The sequence below is a fragment of the Physella acuta genome, unplaced genomic scaffold, assembly GCF_028476545.2.
Source record: "Physella acuta isolate Inbredline_101_S28 unplaced genomic scaffold, ASM2847654v3 ptg000053l, whole genome shotgun sequence".
NCBI lineage: Eukaryota > Metazoa > Mollusca > Gastropoda > Physidae > Physella > Physella acuta.
Genome location: NW_026731573.1, coordinates 332272 through 348609, shown reverse-complemented (window position 1 = coordinate 348609; position 16338 = coordinate 332272). Strand labels below are relative to the sequence as shown.

Below are 16338 nucleotides of genomic sequence, written 5' to 3'. Positions count from 1 at the left end.
TTGAATGGTTTGATTTGCCGTAATGTTAATGATATCATGCATGTGAGGCTTTTGTAAGAAGAAAATGCGTTAAAACACTTTTTAGTTACGCTTTTTTTTAAATAGGCCTATATTTTACGACAACATAATCGTAATGAACAATAAAATAAATTTAAACAACTTTAGAATAAACCTGTTTCGGCTAACATGAATGTTATTCTTCAAACTAGTAATGTTAAACGTGTCTTTTTCGCATTTTCGACTTATAAGCAATACAGTAAATTCCGATAACGTCCATATGCATACAAGCAGTGGCGTAGGCGAGGAGGGGTTTAATAGTGATTTAATAATGATACTTTTTAACCCTCTACTGGACATCATGTTTGGTACCTTGCCCTCCGGCAACTGGGTGGATTTGGATTACACCAAAGTTTTACTTCATAATAAATGGCTTCAGTTTTAATTATTGGGGTTGGTAGCAACATTGACACAGTTGAAGGTATTCAGAAACAAGGTGGCCAGGAGAAATCACATTAATTAGTATAAAATTTACCATTACTTACAATGGGCCCGACTTAATTGTTTAATGTTGCTGGATATTAAGCCTGGTAGGTATTTATGTTTATTAATTTGTAAAGAAACAAAAAAAGGATTCCCAAACAGTTTTTTTTTCAGAAATAAAGAAAGTGATACAAATCAATAAAGAACAGTTTTCAAAAGAATTTGTATAAAAGTAATTATTATAAAATTGCATTGATAAAAATAAAATACTTGACACAAACAATTTGAGGAATATTTTTTTATCAGAGAAGAGAAAAATATATGATGTAGTTTGAAAATAATAATGTACAGAATGTAGCTTTTGCAGATTAAAATGAAAATTCTTGTTTCATTTTTAAATATTATAATAAAACATTTTTAGAAATTCTATATTAGGAATTGTGTATATATATAAATTTATATAGTTAATAAGACAATTGGATGAATTATAATAAACAGCAAAAATGATTCAAATAAGTTTAGAAGTATTTGGCTTGCTGTTTCCCTAGTGATAACCCATCTTTTTTGTGCCACCCTTCCAATCAAATATCCAGCTTTTTCTTGGCCTGTATCATAATGCTGGTCATAGATCTACTTGATTTGTGTATCACAATATGATTTTTAATGTTCTTCTGTAAATGAAATAAAGGCAAAATATTTTGAGTTTCTTTTGTGGAACTAGCAAGAGATATACGTTACAAATTTATATTACCACCTCTAATATTTCTTTATTATAACTAATTACTTTGAAAAGATAAAGCACTGAACATGATGAATAACAAGAAAAAAAACATTATCAACAAAGATTATAGATTTAAAATTGTGTTCATTCATATTGAAGATTAATGAAGTAGACTTTTGTAGACTATCAATATTTACCCTCTTGATGGCTGATACTTTGATTTGATGTCTTTACTTTAAGCTTACACATCAGTCTCTGTGTTGTAAAATATGAAATAATATGCTTCAATAAAACTGTTTCAATATATTAATTACATTAGATAAGTACATAGTTTTGAGCTCTATAACAATATGTGTTTCAATTATCATTCAAATATAATACCTTCTATGTCAGGGGTTCCCAACGTTTTTTTTTTACTCTAGAGCACATTCTAAAATATCGGTAGGGTGGCGGGCACCACCTATTTTAAATCGACAAACTCCTTCAAGAGGCGTAGCGACCCCTTCCCGTCACCCGGGGACAAAACTTTCGATTTGCACCCCCTATCTGAAATTTTCGATTTGCACCCCCCCTCAAACTTTTGATTTCCATCCCCTTCAACCTTTCAATAATGTTTATGAAAAAAATTCTGTCTCTGTCGAATAATTAGAGGCGGGCACATACGAATCGTAAGGCGGGCGCCATGGCGCCCGCGGGCATGGGGTTGGGAACCCCTGCTCTATGTTGTACAGCTCACTGATTTATTAGAATTTAAGAAAAGACAATAATTAATACAATATTTTGGATTAAAATCCATTATATTTATTATAACATAGTGCTATCTTGCTATAATAATTACTTTAAAAAATGGGTTATGCCTATAGTACAGTTACCTGAGGATCAAACTAGGCACAGTAATTGAACATCAGTTGTAGTTATGAAATCTAGATGGCCAAGCACACGCTCATAGTCCTGAAAAGCAATTTACACATAGATTAGCAAGAATATCTCACAGATTATTAAATTAAAGCTAACCCCTATTTAGTGCTATCCATCAAAGTAGTAGCATTTTGTTAAGTTGTAGACACTACAAAGTAATGTTTGTTCTGTGATTTACATACTTTTATAAAATAGCAATCAAATTACACACACACACACACACACACACACACACACACACACACACACACACACACACACACACACACACACACACACACACACACACACACACACACACACACACACACACACACACACACACACACACACACACACACACACACACACACACACACACACACACACACACACACACACACACACACACACACACACACACACACACACACACACACACACACACACACACACACACACACACACACACACACACACACACACACACACACACACACACACACACACACACACACACACACACACATATATATGTATATATATATATATATATATATATATATATGTATATATATGTATATATTATATATATATATATATATATATATATATATATATATATATATATATATATATATATATATATATATATATATATATATATATATATATATATATATATATATATATATATATATATATATATATATATATATATATATATATATCCATCCTGATGGATGTGTGCCCCGCCGACCCCCAGAGCTATGCCGGCGGGAGCCTAGTGCTCCTGGCAGGTCTAACCAAGTCGGACAGATCTGCGTGGGTAGGGGCCAGACCAAACGATGTGCCCTGGTCCTCCAGGTTGGGGGTTGTGCGATGGGCTAACTACTCGTCCACATAAAACAAAAGACAGTTACAGAAACCGAAGCCAAATCCGAAACAAATCCAGTCCTCGCGAGAATCAGGGCTCCACTTAGGAGAAGTATGACGCAATGCAGCCAAATCCGTAAGGAAGCTACAGAGCCGACCCCCCTTCTTCAACCGAGGAAAACTAAATCCACAGCCCCAAAACTACTGTCGCAATAGAAACCTATCCTAATAGGAACATGGAACGTCAGAACACTATGGGAAGCAAGGAAGTGTGCACAGGCAGTGAAAGAAATGCAACAGTATCATCTTACAGTGCTTGGCCTGTGCGAAACAAGATGGAACACCTTTGGAGAGACAAAATTCCAGACGGGAGAAACACTGTTATACTCGGGAAAAAAAAATGAGGACGACCCACGAGAGGCAGGCGTAGCCTTGCTATTGACAAAGGAGGCAACAAAAAGCCTGATGGAATGGGAACCTGTATCTGATCGAATAATTAAAGCTACGCTCCTACGAACAACGCAGACGCGGAAGAAAAAGACCGTTTCTACGAAGAGCTTCAGTCGGTGGTTGATAAGGTACCCAAGCGCGACATGCTGATCCTCATGGGTGATTTAAATGCCAAAGTAGGCAAAGACAACAGAGGCAGGGAAATGGAGATGGGAACCAATGGCCTAGGGGAAATGAATGAAAATGGTGAACTCTTCGCAGACTTTTGTGCCTCAAATGAGCTTACTATCGGCGGTACACTTTTCACCCACCGAAGGTGTCATAAAACCACCTGGATATCACCAGATCATCATACCGAAAATCAGATTGATCATGTCGCGGTAAGGCGTCGTTGGAGGGCCTCACTGCAAGATGTGAGAGCAAAGCGAGGAGCAGACATAGGATCCGACCACCACCTGGTTGTTGCTAAACTGAAGATGAAGCTAAAGGCAAAGAAGAGGCAACATGAAATTGATCCACGAAGATTTGATGTAAGTAAACTTAAGACGCAAGACAACAGGACAAATTTTCAGGTCACCCTAAAGAATCGGTTTGAAGCTCTACAGACAGAAGAGAAAGATTTTGATTCAGTTGAACACATCTGGGAAATATTTAAGCAAGCCACTATTGAAGCCTGCGAAGAGGCTCTAGGAGGCAGAGCGTCAAACAGGAAGCCCTGGATCACAGATGATACATGGCAGAAGGTGGAAGAAAGAAAAAGCCTAAAGAGCGAACTAAATCAAGCAAAAACACGGCAGCAAAAACAAGCAGCAGCCGCTCGATATAACGAAAAGGCTAAAGAGGTGAAAAGGAAACTAAGAAATGACAAGAGATTGTTTATAAATGAAATGGCAGAGCAGGCGAAAACAGCTGCCAGTAAGGGAGATCTCAAGACGCTCTATGCAACAACCAGAGCTCTGAGTGGGAGGAAAACCAATCCCAACAGGCCAGTGAGGAGAAAAAATGGTAAACTTCTAACGTCAATTGAGGAACAATTGGCACGATGGAGAGAGCACTTCCAGGAAATACTAAACGGTCCAGCACCTCAAGATCCACCAGACCTGGAGCCAGGGGAACCCCTTAACATCAATACCGAGGAAATCGCCAGACAGGAAATTTTCAACGCCTTAAATAGTTTGAAGAGTGGCAAGGCAGCAGGACCAGATAATATCCCAGCAGAGGCATTAAAACAAGGTGGGGAAGAAGTAGTAAATCGACTTCATAAATTACTTAACTTAGTCTGGAACACAGGACAGATCCCAACCGATTGGAAAAGGGGCCTCCTTGTGAAGTTGCCTAAGAACGGTGACTTATCTCAGTGTGGAAAATGGAGGTGCATTACCTTGTTGTCCATACCAAGTAAAGTCCTTACCAGAGTTATTTTGGACAGAATGAAAGAGGCGGTTGACCTTAAGCTAAGAGAGGAACAAGCAGGATTCAGGAAGGAAAGATCTTGTACCGATCAGATAGCCACTCTTAGAATTATTGTAGAACAGACGATAGAATGGCAAGCCCCGCTTTACATCTGCTTTGTTGACTTTGAGAAGGCCTTTGATAGTGTGGATAGGCAAACAATATGGAATCTGTTGAGACACTATGGTGTACCTGCTAAGTTAGTGGAAATAATCCAGCAACTTTACAATGGATTTTCATGCCAAGTTAGCCATGCAGGGAAACTGTCTAAAGAGTTCCAGGTCAACACAGGTGTGAGACAAGGATGTCTGCTGTCGCCCGTCCTCTTCTTGGTGGTTCTCGACTGGGTGACACGCACAGCCTATGCCAGTTCTGGAAAAGGTATTCAGTGGACACTCACGGGGAAACTAGAAGATCTGGAGTTTGCAGATGATCTTGCCTTACTCTCGCACAGGCTACAGGACATGCAAGAAAAAGTTGATGCATTAGGAGCCATCTCGCAGCGCGTAGGTCTGAAGATCAACAAAGAAAAGACGGAAATGATGAGAATTAACAATAAACAGGAGGCTCCAGTGTCAATAGACGGAAGACAGGTAAATGATGTGCAAGAGTTTGTCTACCTTGGCAGCAAGATCAGCAAAACGGGAGGCACAGAGGAGGACATACGCGCTAGAGTTAATAGAGCCCGCTGCGCTTTCACAGTCCTGCGACCCATATGGAAAAGTTCGGCCATCTCCATTACCACAAAAATTAGGATATTTAACTCTAATGTCAAGGCAGTTGTGCTGTATGGAGCAGAGACATGGATTCTTCTCCAAGGCAAGCACAGCAAAGATACAGACCTTCATGAATAGATGCCTTAGACCAGCCGAAATTAGTATGGAAATTAATAAGCACTAAAATAAGATTTTCTATTGACTTTTAATATGAACTACTCTTGATAACTATTTTAATAGCATAAGTTAAATTGCATACTATTCACTAAACTTTCGTGGTTAAGTTTTTAATTAAAAAAAATTTTTTGTTAACGCCAACCTATGACATTATAATTATCTTAATTTTGTTTTTAATCGAAGAATAGTGTTGAAAATATATTCTCGAAAATTCAATCGATGGCTGATACTTTGATTTGATGTCTTTACTTTAACCTTACACATCAGTTGTGTGGTAAAATATGAAATAATATGCTTCAATAAAACTGTTTCAGTATATTAATTACATTAGATAAGTACATAGTTTTGAGCTCTATAACAATATGTGTTTCAATTATCATTCAAATATAATACCCTCTATTAGAATTTAAGAAAAGACAATAATTAATAAAATATTTTGGATTAAAATCCATTATATTTATTATAACATATAATGCTATCTCTTGCTATAATAATTACTTTAAAAATGGGTTATGCCTATAGTACAGTTACCTGAGGATGAAACTAGGCACAGCGTATAGTCCACGGAGACTGATTAATATCCCTTGTAATTGAACATCAGTTGTAGTTATGAAATCTGGATGGCCAAACACACACTCATAGTCCTGAAAAGCAATTTACACAGACTAGCAAGAATATCTCACAAATTATTAAATTAAAGCTTACCCCTATTTAGTGCAATCCATCAAAGTAGTAGCATTTTTGTTAAGTTGTAGACAAAGTAATGTTTGTTCTGTGATTTACATACTTTTATAAAATAGCAAAATATATATATATATATATATATATATATATATATATATATATATATATATATATATATATATATATATATATATATATATATATATATATATATATATATATATATATATATATATATATATATATATATATATATATATATATATATATATATATATATATATATATATATATATATATATATATATATATATATATATTCATTGTAAATTTTAGTTATGTCTTGCTATTAAATTTATTTACTCGATTGATCTAAACTCACTTTATTTAAACATAATATAGTGGATAAGTATAGTGATTTTATTATTCAGCAATAAATAGCAGGCCTAAAAAAATTTAAATAGTAGCGTTTGCGAATGAACACATTAAATTCTATGTATTTCCATTTCTATGTCTTTCCCAACTTGATGCATATTACTAACCAAGCATTAAACTATAGTCCTAAACCTGACTCTAATTACCATTTATTGGATAACCTGAATCTTTGCGATACCATGTTATAATATATTATTTTTAAAAAGAGCTTACCACTAATTACTAAAATAAATTGTTTTTAGTATTAACTGAGCCGCATACTATCTGCTGCTATTGTCATCACCAGAAATCCAGTATGCTGGCAAAGATTAGTCTCTAAGTTCCCTGCAACCTCTTTCCTCTCGAGTGCGGAAAACACTGAAATCATTAATCGTTATTTCATTATGCCTAATAGTTTAAAGGTAGTATTAAAGTAGTACTAAATAGTACGAGTCTTAGTTACTATAGGTCTAATGATAATTATTATTGTGTATGCTTACATGCTTTAAGTTTTATGCACAATATTGGTATATAATATATAGTCTATAGTATATAGCCTAAGCTATAGAGTATATAGGCCTATGAGCCTAAATATAACAGCAGCTTGAATAGTGCTCATTAGCATGCATTACTATAAACTATAAAGATAAACAAATATTTCAATTTAATTTAATTATAACTAATAATGGTAAATAGGATTTTTTCTTGTGGTAACAAATTTAAAGTATAGCGCAGTACAGTTATAGTATAGGCCTACTAGATTCTATATTTAACCCTTCATTTCATGTTGTATCAATTTTGATACAAAGTGAAATAACCCCCATTGAATCTACACAAATGTTAAAATCTGAGTTTTTAATATGCCATACACTAGCTTGATCACTTTTGAGCCAAATTCATACCCGAAACAGACTATAGGTGTTTTTCGTCTCACACAATTCGAGTTTGATTCTGTTTTTTTACACTGGTCGGACAGCTGTGATCGAGGTGTTTTTGAGAAAATAATAAAAATTCACAGGCCGTGTTTTTCTTCTTGAAAAAAATATTCACCAATCTCAGGTGAGTAATTTTACCTAAAAATAAGTTGTTTGCATACTATTTCTTTGTATTTGTGCTGATAATGTCCAATTACGGTATGTAACAGTTTTGATACACCATGCAACGGTATGACCATGACATTAGCTGGGACTACTGTATAGTGACTTTTCTGTAGTATAATAATTTGTTGATAGAACAATTCCTAACACATAGTAGATAGACTCTAGTCAACTGTTGGTTCTTACACTAGCTTAGGTTTGTTTTTCTTTCATATTTTTACAATAATAATATGTAAATTATAGAAGAAAAATAGTGTCAAAATCTGTAACAATAGTAACATAGTCAAGCTGTAGACCAGGGGTCTCCAAACTACGGCCCGCGGGCCGGATGCGGCCCGCGAAGTCCTCTCATCCGGCCCGCGGAGATCTTTTTGTCCTAGGAAAAATCGTTTGTTAGTGATGGCTGAGGAACTTTGCCCAGAAAAATCAAAGACATGCCTAGAAGAAACTGGCCCCCGAATAGAAATTTGATAGTTAATGCGGCCCTCGGATTGAAAAGTTTGGAGACCCCTGCTGTAGACTATTGTATACTAATTTTACTTAGATTTAGCACTTACTCAATACTATATATATACAGATGATCAGTGTGCTACTATAATAAGCCTATAATAAAGGGTGTACAGTGTAGTGCTGCTATTGAAGACCAAAAAAGTGTCATAATGTATAAAAATAATAATATAGTATTAGACTGATATTTGCTAGCTGCTGCTTAGAATAACTTGCATATAATTCTCTAACCATACTAATTCATACACAGAGACAGTGTTTGGGTCTAATAAGCTTAGAAAGTAGTATAGTAATTATTATGGAAGAAAAATAGTAATAATATTAGGCATAGGCCTACATACTTAGTCTACTTATTATTTACTTCATACCGGTACGCAAACAGTAATAATTACTATAGGCAGTGGTGGTTTACTTATGTTTATAATAGTAATTAAAACTTAATTTATAAATCCATGACGTTCATGAATGATTAGAGATCGTTTTAGTGCTGACATTGTTTTATTTATTTTTACAGGATCTCTTTTTGTCTAGAGCGAGCGATAAATTTTGTCGCAAAACTGTTCTGAATGAAATAGATCGTAGACTTCAAGGAGAATGTAAATGAAAGTGAAGTTGGTGTAATATTTGATTATTCATCTTATGAAGTTACAATCTAATAACTAGGCCTATAGTAAATATTGTACTTATTACTTGCAATTATTGTTTTAAAAAAAATGGCATAATAATATTTGATTGACATTCTTGCATATAGTATTTATACTTGCAAATAAAATCCTAATCCTCTAGTATATAAAAAGTTGCAGTGATACATTATTTATATTTAAATTATAATTTAATTTGTGCATGCATGAAGATAAAGTAAATAAATCTAGAAATAATATATAGTTTTTTTTAGTAGTGAAATTTTTTTTTTTACAGGATGGGTAAAGATTCTCACAAAAGAATTCTGTCTGAAATAGAGACTGCATATTTCTTTGGTCACTAATGTCTAATTATTCATCTATTTATTTACCTGATGTTGAAGGTGTTACTGTAACTGAAATTGAACACTTAGAAAGTGATGTAGAGAGAATAAAGGGATTGGTTCGGAGCAAGTAAAGCGGTAGACTTTATTCTGATATACATTCATAAGCTGTAGGCCTACATTTATAAGATGTACATTCATAAGATGTAAGCAGATGCTAGTCCTGCAAAGTGGTTAACTAAAACACATGAATGTTTTCTATTATTTGTGAGGAATAGGAACTGACCAACATAGTTTTTAGAGCAAGGCCCTCCGGCTGTTCAAGATTATTTTATTTCACACCATGGATAAAGACTATCTTAGTATACTGGGTGAAAGGATTTTCTAGATCTACATTGCACAGAGGAATCCAGATAAAGCTTGAAGTCTTTGATATAGCAGAAATAAATCAATTCATTGGCTTCTAACAGTCATGTCTCTGGTTTCATTGCATAGGAAAAAGTTCTAATAATGGCCAAATATCAGCATTGTAGATATATTCTAATTTCTTTCATATCAACAAGTTTGAGTCATTAAAAACTACTATGTATTTAAAACAATAACAATTTCAAATTATACTAGATAGAGGTCCTGCTGAGCAAAGTGATGCTGCTTATTGACGTACACAATAAAAAGATGCATGATTGCTAAGAAATATGACATAACTGGAAATAACAATTTTGTGAAAAAAATGTAAATTACTATCTTGTAAATGAATTTCTGATGCTCCAGATTTGGGTGAATAAGTGTTTTACTCAAATTAATAATTACTCAATAAATTTTCAATGATAAGTAAAAAATAATTTGTTGTCAATTTTAACAAATTTTTACCCACCGTTGCATACTGTATCAAATCTGAGACATACTGTTATTTTGCAAAATAAACATTATTTGATAAAATAATTCAATTTCCTCTTTATTTATGCTCTCTACACACCACAGCCCACTTTGTAAGATTTTTTTTTCTCAAAAAGCTTTCACAAAATTAATTCATGAAATGAAGGGATAAGTATGTGGGCTTTTCATTCCAATGCACCACAAAAGATACCACACATGATGAAGCTGGACCTCTGATCTAAAGATTTAATAATTGGGCCTAACAAACAGTGAAACTACAATAAAAAATCATGTAAATTACTAATTTAACGTTCTTACCTCCGCTTCTCTAGATTCCTATTCTATTTCCTTCAAAATTTCTTTTTATGCAGCCGTATGATTAGATTCTAGAATATATTCTAATAAACATGAAATAACTACTAACCAGAACACTAGATCTAAATTTCTATATTCTATTCAATAGGCCTAATATTTATTTTAAATTCCTATGCGATGTGACGTGAACTGTAGGTTTCATGTTATTTTTTTAATGGCGGAAATCAGTTTAAAATTTCGTTTCCTTCCTTTTGTTATTCTATTTATAGATTCAATTATCATTGAGTTAGTCGGCTGATCCACACAGGAAGTGCTGGTATATCTATTAGTTACTCGGTGATCTGATCATTGACAGAAACAGAGATAGCCATTCGCATGGGGTGAAATAGTGTTTGATCGGCTGGAGAGAGAGAGAGAGAGAGAGAGAGAGAGAGAGAGAGAGAGAGAGAGATTAACAGTAGACACAATTATAGAACAAATTTCTACATGTTAAAAAAACTGTTTTTTGATAGGTATTAATTTTGAAAAAAAATTAGTCAACTAGAATTCTAAATTGATTCAAGATTGTCATTCAAATTCCTATTACTGTTACAGCTCCCTTTGGGAGAATAAGATGTAAGATGTGTAAATAGTATAAGAGAGTGCTAGGCCTCTATCCGATATTATATAATATATGCTCGATCGATATGATGATTAATATCTAACACTGATTACATTAAGTTACATAAGGCCTTAACAACTTAACTCTAATGGCTAATACTATTTCTACTAATAAAATAGGCTAGGTCCAGTTTTAACTTAGGCCAAATTAGTAATTATAATAAAGTAGGCCATTTAATGGCATTTATAATATTTTTAGTAGGCTGAGCCCTTAATGCATGAGATGTGATCTTTTTTAATAATACACGAATGACAATCTTGTTCATGATTCTCAGACTGAACTAGTGATTTCTTATCTAATATCCAGCACTACGTTAGGCCTATTTAATTATTTATTAGTAGGCTGAACAATATCTAACAGCTATACTTTATTACTATATTGGCCTATATTATAGGCCTATTATTCTAAAATTAATTTAAGTTTTCTTTCAATACATAGTAGATCGTGGTAGCCTACCTCAACATTATAGTGCCTCGACGTACGAGCTTCTTAAATTACGAGCAGTTGAGCAGGTAATATTTTACTTTGAGTTACAAGCAAAATGTGAGATACCATATTTTGTGGCTTTCACAATTCATGGAAAGAAAATACCCCAAAAGATGCAAATGATTATTCATCGCAGCTATTTAATTTTAGTAATACGCGTCTTACTCATATTTGCAACGTTATGAAAGGGAGAAAGAAATAAACTTCCTAAACATGTTTTATTTTAAGCTACCAGCACATGAATGTGACAAATAAAGCATGGCAAAAAAGAAGAGAAAAGCTCTCACGAAAATTTGCTAACACAATAATTTTATTTAGATCTAGTATTTATCCCGACCGTACCAATGTATTCAGTAACTGCTGTGATTTTTATTAGATCTAGAATGACATGAATCTAGCTCTAGATAGATCTAAATCTAGGTACACTAGCTAGGTCAATTCAAAATATTTAATCTTGTTTACGATCTTTAGGCCTACTTATTTATTAATTTACTAGGCCTACTAGATCTAGATATCTAAGTTAGATCTCTAGCGCTACTGAAAAATTACTAGATTCTAATCTAGATCTAGGTAGATTTAGATCTATCATTACTTACGAGACACTAGGCATACTTTTTCTATCTAGTCAAAAATATAGATTTCTAGATCTAAATGTAAATCTAGATTTACGTAGGTTTTATATTAGTGTACATCGTTGATCAAGAAGATCTAGATTTGGACTAGCTCTCGTCAAAACAAAATGGCTGGAATCTTGTCTTCAGAAAACACCAGGGTTTTATTCTTATAGACACAACTGGAGAGAGGCTCAAGGATTTTGTCGTTGAGATAGATGATCCGCATTGGGTGACTTAACGGATGTCATCTTTCACAAAGTAATATAAATTTCATAGATTTTTAATAGTAAAGACTCCACTAGAGCAGGGGTCGGCAACCTTTTGAAGCGGAAGAGCCAAAAGTTACAATTTTCAAAATTTCCCTGGTTTTAAAGAGCCACTAACATTTTTTTATTTCAAATATTTGATTTTTTTATTAAGATTATTAGTATTTGTTCAAGGAGCTGGAGAGCCGCATCTTGATATCAAAAGAGTCGCAAGTTGCCGACCCCTGCACTAGAGTATTAAATTGATAAATTGCGTTTAATGTTAGCGAAGAGTATGTTGAAAAGTGACAAGAAATTCACTGACTTAAATCTTGGCTAATTTTATAGATTTTTTTATTAATAAAAGAATTTTAAAAATTTAACAAAGGCTACAAAATTGTGTACATTTCGAATCAACAAACGATTAAATATAATATCAGTAACAGATTATACTAAAATGGACCATATCTATATATACTATATACATTCATATTTCTAAATTTTAGCAAGATCATTAACCGAAGTATTAAAAATAAACCAGGAGTGATCTCCTCTAAACTTTCTCAGATATTCTTGTATTTATATGAAACAACAAGGCAGTGGCGTGATCACCCGGTGCGGCACCCCCCCTCAACTTTGATTTGCACCCCCCTCCCCTCAAACTTTTGATTTGGACCTCTTAAAAGACTATTTAACACACGAATTAATCACTTATTTATGTGGAATTATCATTTTTCTCTATATATTTTGCTATTTTTTGCCTTTTCACCCCCGTAAATGGTGCGGTCCGCACCCCCCGCCCCCCTCGATACGCCCCTGCAACAGGGGATGGCAACAGGGGATAGACATTTTAAATACTTAAACGTTTTAAAATATTACGCTGTTGCTCGTAGTTTTTAAACTCTAGTAATTTCAAGTAAAAACAGGGAGCTGTAAAACGTCGATTTGCAAAAAAATCTTTTTTTTTGCACGATTACAAGACTTTCTCTATACTTCGTATATACGAAAAAGTAAAAAAAAAACTACTTACAACAGTATTAATATGGCAATCCTCAATAAAAATTTGTGATATTTAAACTTATTCATTCTCCGATGGAGAATTAAAATGTTCCTTCATTGAATAGGGTAAGGTGGGGTAATTCCACACACGGGGTAATTCCACACACTATATACTGGATACTCTCTATTTTTAATGAGAGTAAAGTTTAATAAAAAGTTACTATTCCCTGTTTCTAAGAGGTCATTTCTTGTACTTTCTGATACTGTTAGAGAAGCGTTCACCTACATTCAGAGCAAGAATTTTAATTTTATCTGCATCTATCTTCAAACATCCTTAGGTAAGTACAACCCCTGCACTTTTTTTAATTTTTTTTAATTGTTGTCAATTATTTATTGATTATATGAAAGCTTAATCATTTTTGTTAATAGTAACAGTTAATGATGCTAGATTCAGCCTTTAATTTAGAACAGGAAAGCATATTTTTTCCAATAGTAGGTGTGGGGCAATTCTTTAGAGGGTTTAGCTTTTATTTTAAACCATTTCAAATGGTTGTGGCTAATTCTGTAATTCACAACTCATGATTTAATCTTAAAAAATACTTGAATAGTACTAGATCTAGTACTATTTATTTTTTAAAAAGACTGCTATCAAAGTTAAGTAAAATTGCCACATACTTCTTTTATTTTTTTATCTATTATTATTTTTACTGTACCTATATTATTTATTATAATTTATGCAATATTAAGAGCTAAACATCGCCATACACATATTAGTAATTAGACTTTCTAACATTTAATTTTGTATTTATTTCAGAATGGTCCACAATTATAAACGAATAACTTCGGCCTATGACAGATGAGAGTAAAATTCAGGAGGAAGAAATTGAGACTTTCTCCTCACCCAGTGATGAAGACTGGTTGCCCCCATGCAAAATTGTTTCCAAGGGGAAAAATGTTTTTTTTTACATTTTTAAATACATGAATTTTAAAATTTTCATAATGTGTGTGGAATTGCCCCACTTGCCATGTTTTTGCAATAAAAGTGAAATATTTAAAAATTGTATTTTATTTTGTGAATTATCTTTATATTTGTTTGCCATCATATAAGTAATGCATGTCTAGTTTTACCCTCAATATTATATTGTGGTAGTGTTGATTTTAGATTTTTTACAATTCTTTTAGAAAAGTAGTTTATGGAATTACCCCGGGTTACCCTACACAGGGACTGAATTGTTTTTTCCCCCGTATGGAATGGGAATTCCCTTTACATCAAGGTCTTCCACTTCTATCCAATCTACACTCTCACATTTAATTTCATTGGCTATCACCATCAGTTCCCGTTGGCAACGTGCAGCAACTCTCAGAGGCCTGATGCGCTGTAATGGCACAATTGATGAGTTTGTGAGTTAAGGAATGATTGCGCAGCATAACCAATGAACAGAAGTAAGAGTGACAAACCCTGTCGCTGATCACGAATTGAACAGACGGGCCATACAAATCAAAAGGAATTGTGCGATAATTTCATCCACTTTTCTACTTTGAGCAGCAAAACGAGATCGGAATATGCAAGAATGTCAATCAAATATTATTTAGACTGTAAATTCATAAGGTAAATAATCAAATAAGCCGCAGTAATACTATAATATTATTGTTATGCATTATGACACATTTTTTTCACCACACTGTAGGCCTGCACCCTTTATTATAGGCTTATTATAGTAGCACACTGATCATCTGTATGTATATATAAGTAAAATTAATGCATGACAATTTTTATTATTGTTACAGATTTTGAAACTATTTTTCTTCTATAATTTACATATTATTATTGTAAATATATATGAAAGGAAAGCAAAACTAAGCTAGTGTAAGAACCAAAATTAGAGTCTAGTTACTAGACATTAGGAATTGTTCTATCAACTAATTATTATACTACAGAAAAGTCACTATACAGTTAATGTCATGGTCATACCGTTGCATGGGTATCAAAACTGCTTCATACAGTAATTGGACATTATCAGCACAAATATAGAGAAATAGTATGCAAACAACTTATTTTTAGGTAAAATTACTCACCTGAGATTGGTAAATATTTTTTTTCAAGAAGAACAGTAGAAACTACTAATTAAAAACTATTATGTTATGTAATCTAAATATCACATTTTTTTAATAAATCGTCGCAAGATGACCTAAAGCCTACTTCTTGGCTTACTTTTGGGCGGCAAGCTCAACGCCAGGAATGTGCTCAATAAACCTACAGATCGATTATAATTCATAATTGTAGTTGTTGCTCGTTGTCAGGCTTAATTTATCTTTCACAAGGAAACCGCGGATAGCGATTTTTAAAAATCTAACATTTCAGTGTGTTAAAAATTGAATATGAGCAATCGCCATGAATAAACGTAGAAATATATAACTTGTTTTGAGAATTCTAGACGTGTTTCCATATTTTTAAAAATTTTTTTTGGATTAGTTACAGAACTTTAAAAGGTGTTAGTTTTCACACTTTTTCGTGGTTTTCATGCAACCAGTACTGCTATTGGCGGCTATGTTATTTTTGTCTATAGGTTAACAACTATTAACATATGAATCTATTCTTAAAGCACGGGTTCCCAACCTGGGGGGCGCGACCCCCCTGGGGGTCGCGAAGGTCTTTCTGGGGGGGTCGCCAACTGGTATACTAAACCTTAGTAATTTGAAACAAAAC

The 16338-nt window shown here is 33.5% G+C and overlaps 2 long non-coding RNA genes across 2 annotated transcripts; one reads left to right on the top strand and one right to left on the bottom strand.

Moving 5' to 3' along the window:
- Positions 1-787: 787 nt before the first annotated feature.
- Positions 788-2096, bottom strand: LOC131946594 (uncharacterized). The gene is made up of 3 exons (XR_009387721.1): positions 2074-2096; positions 1399-1456; positions 788-1151 (listed from the first exon to the last, which is right to left on the bottom strand). It is a non-coding gene; the product is annotated as an uncharacterized LOC131946594 (long non-coding RNA).
- Positions 2097-7648: 5552 nt separating this feature from the next.
- Positions 7649-10353, top strand: LOC131946778 (uncharacterized). The gene is made up of 3 exons (XR_009387779.1): positions 7649-7926; positions 8986-9082; positions 9390-10353. It is a non-coding gene; the product is annotated as an uncharacterized LOC131946778 (long non-coding RNA).
- The last annotated feature ends 5985 nt before the right edge of the window (positions 10354-16338 follow it).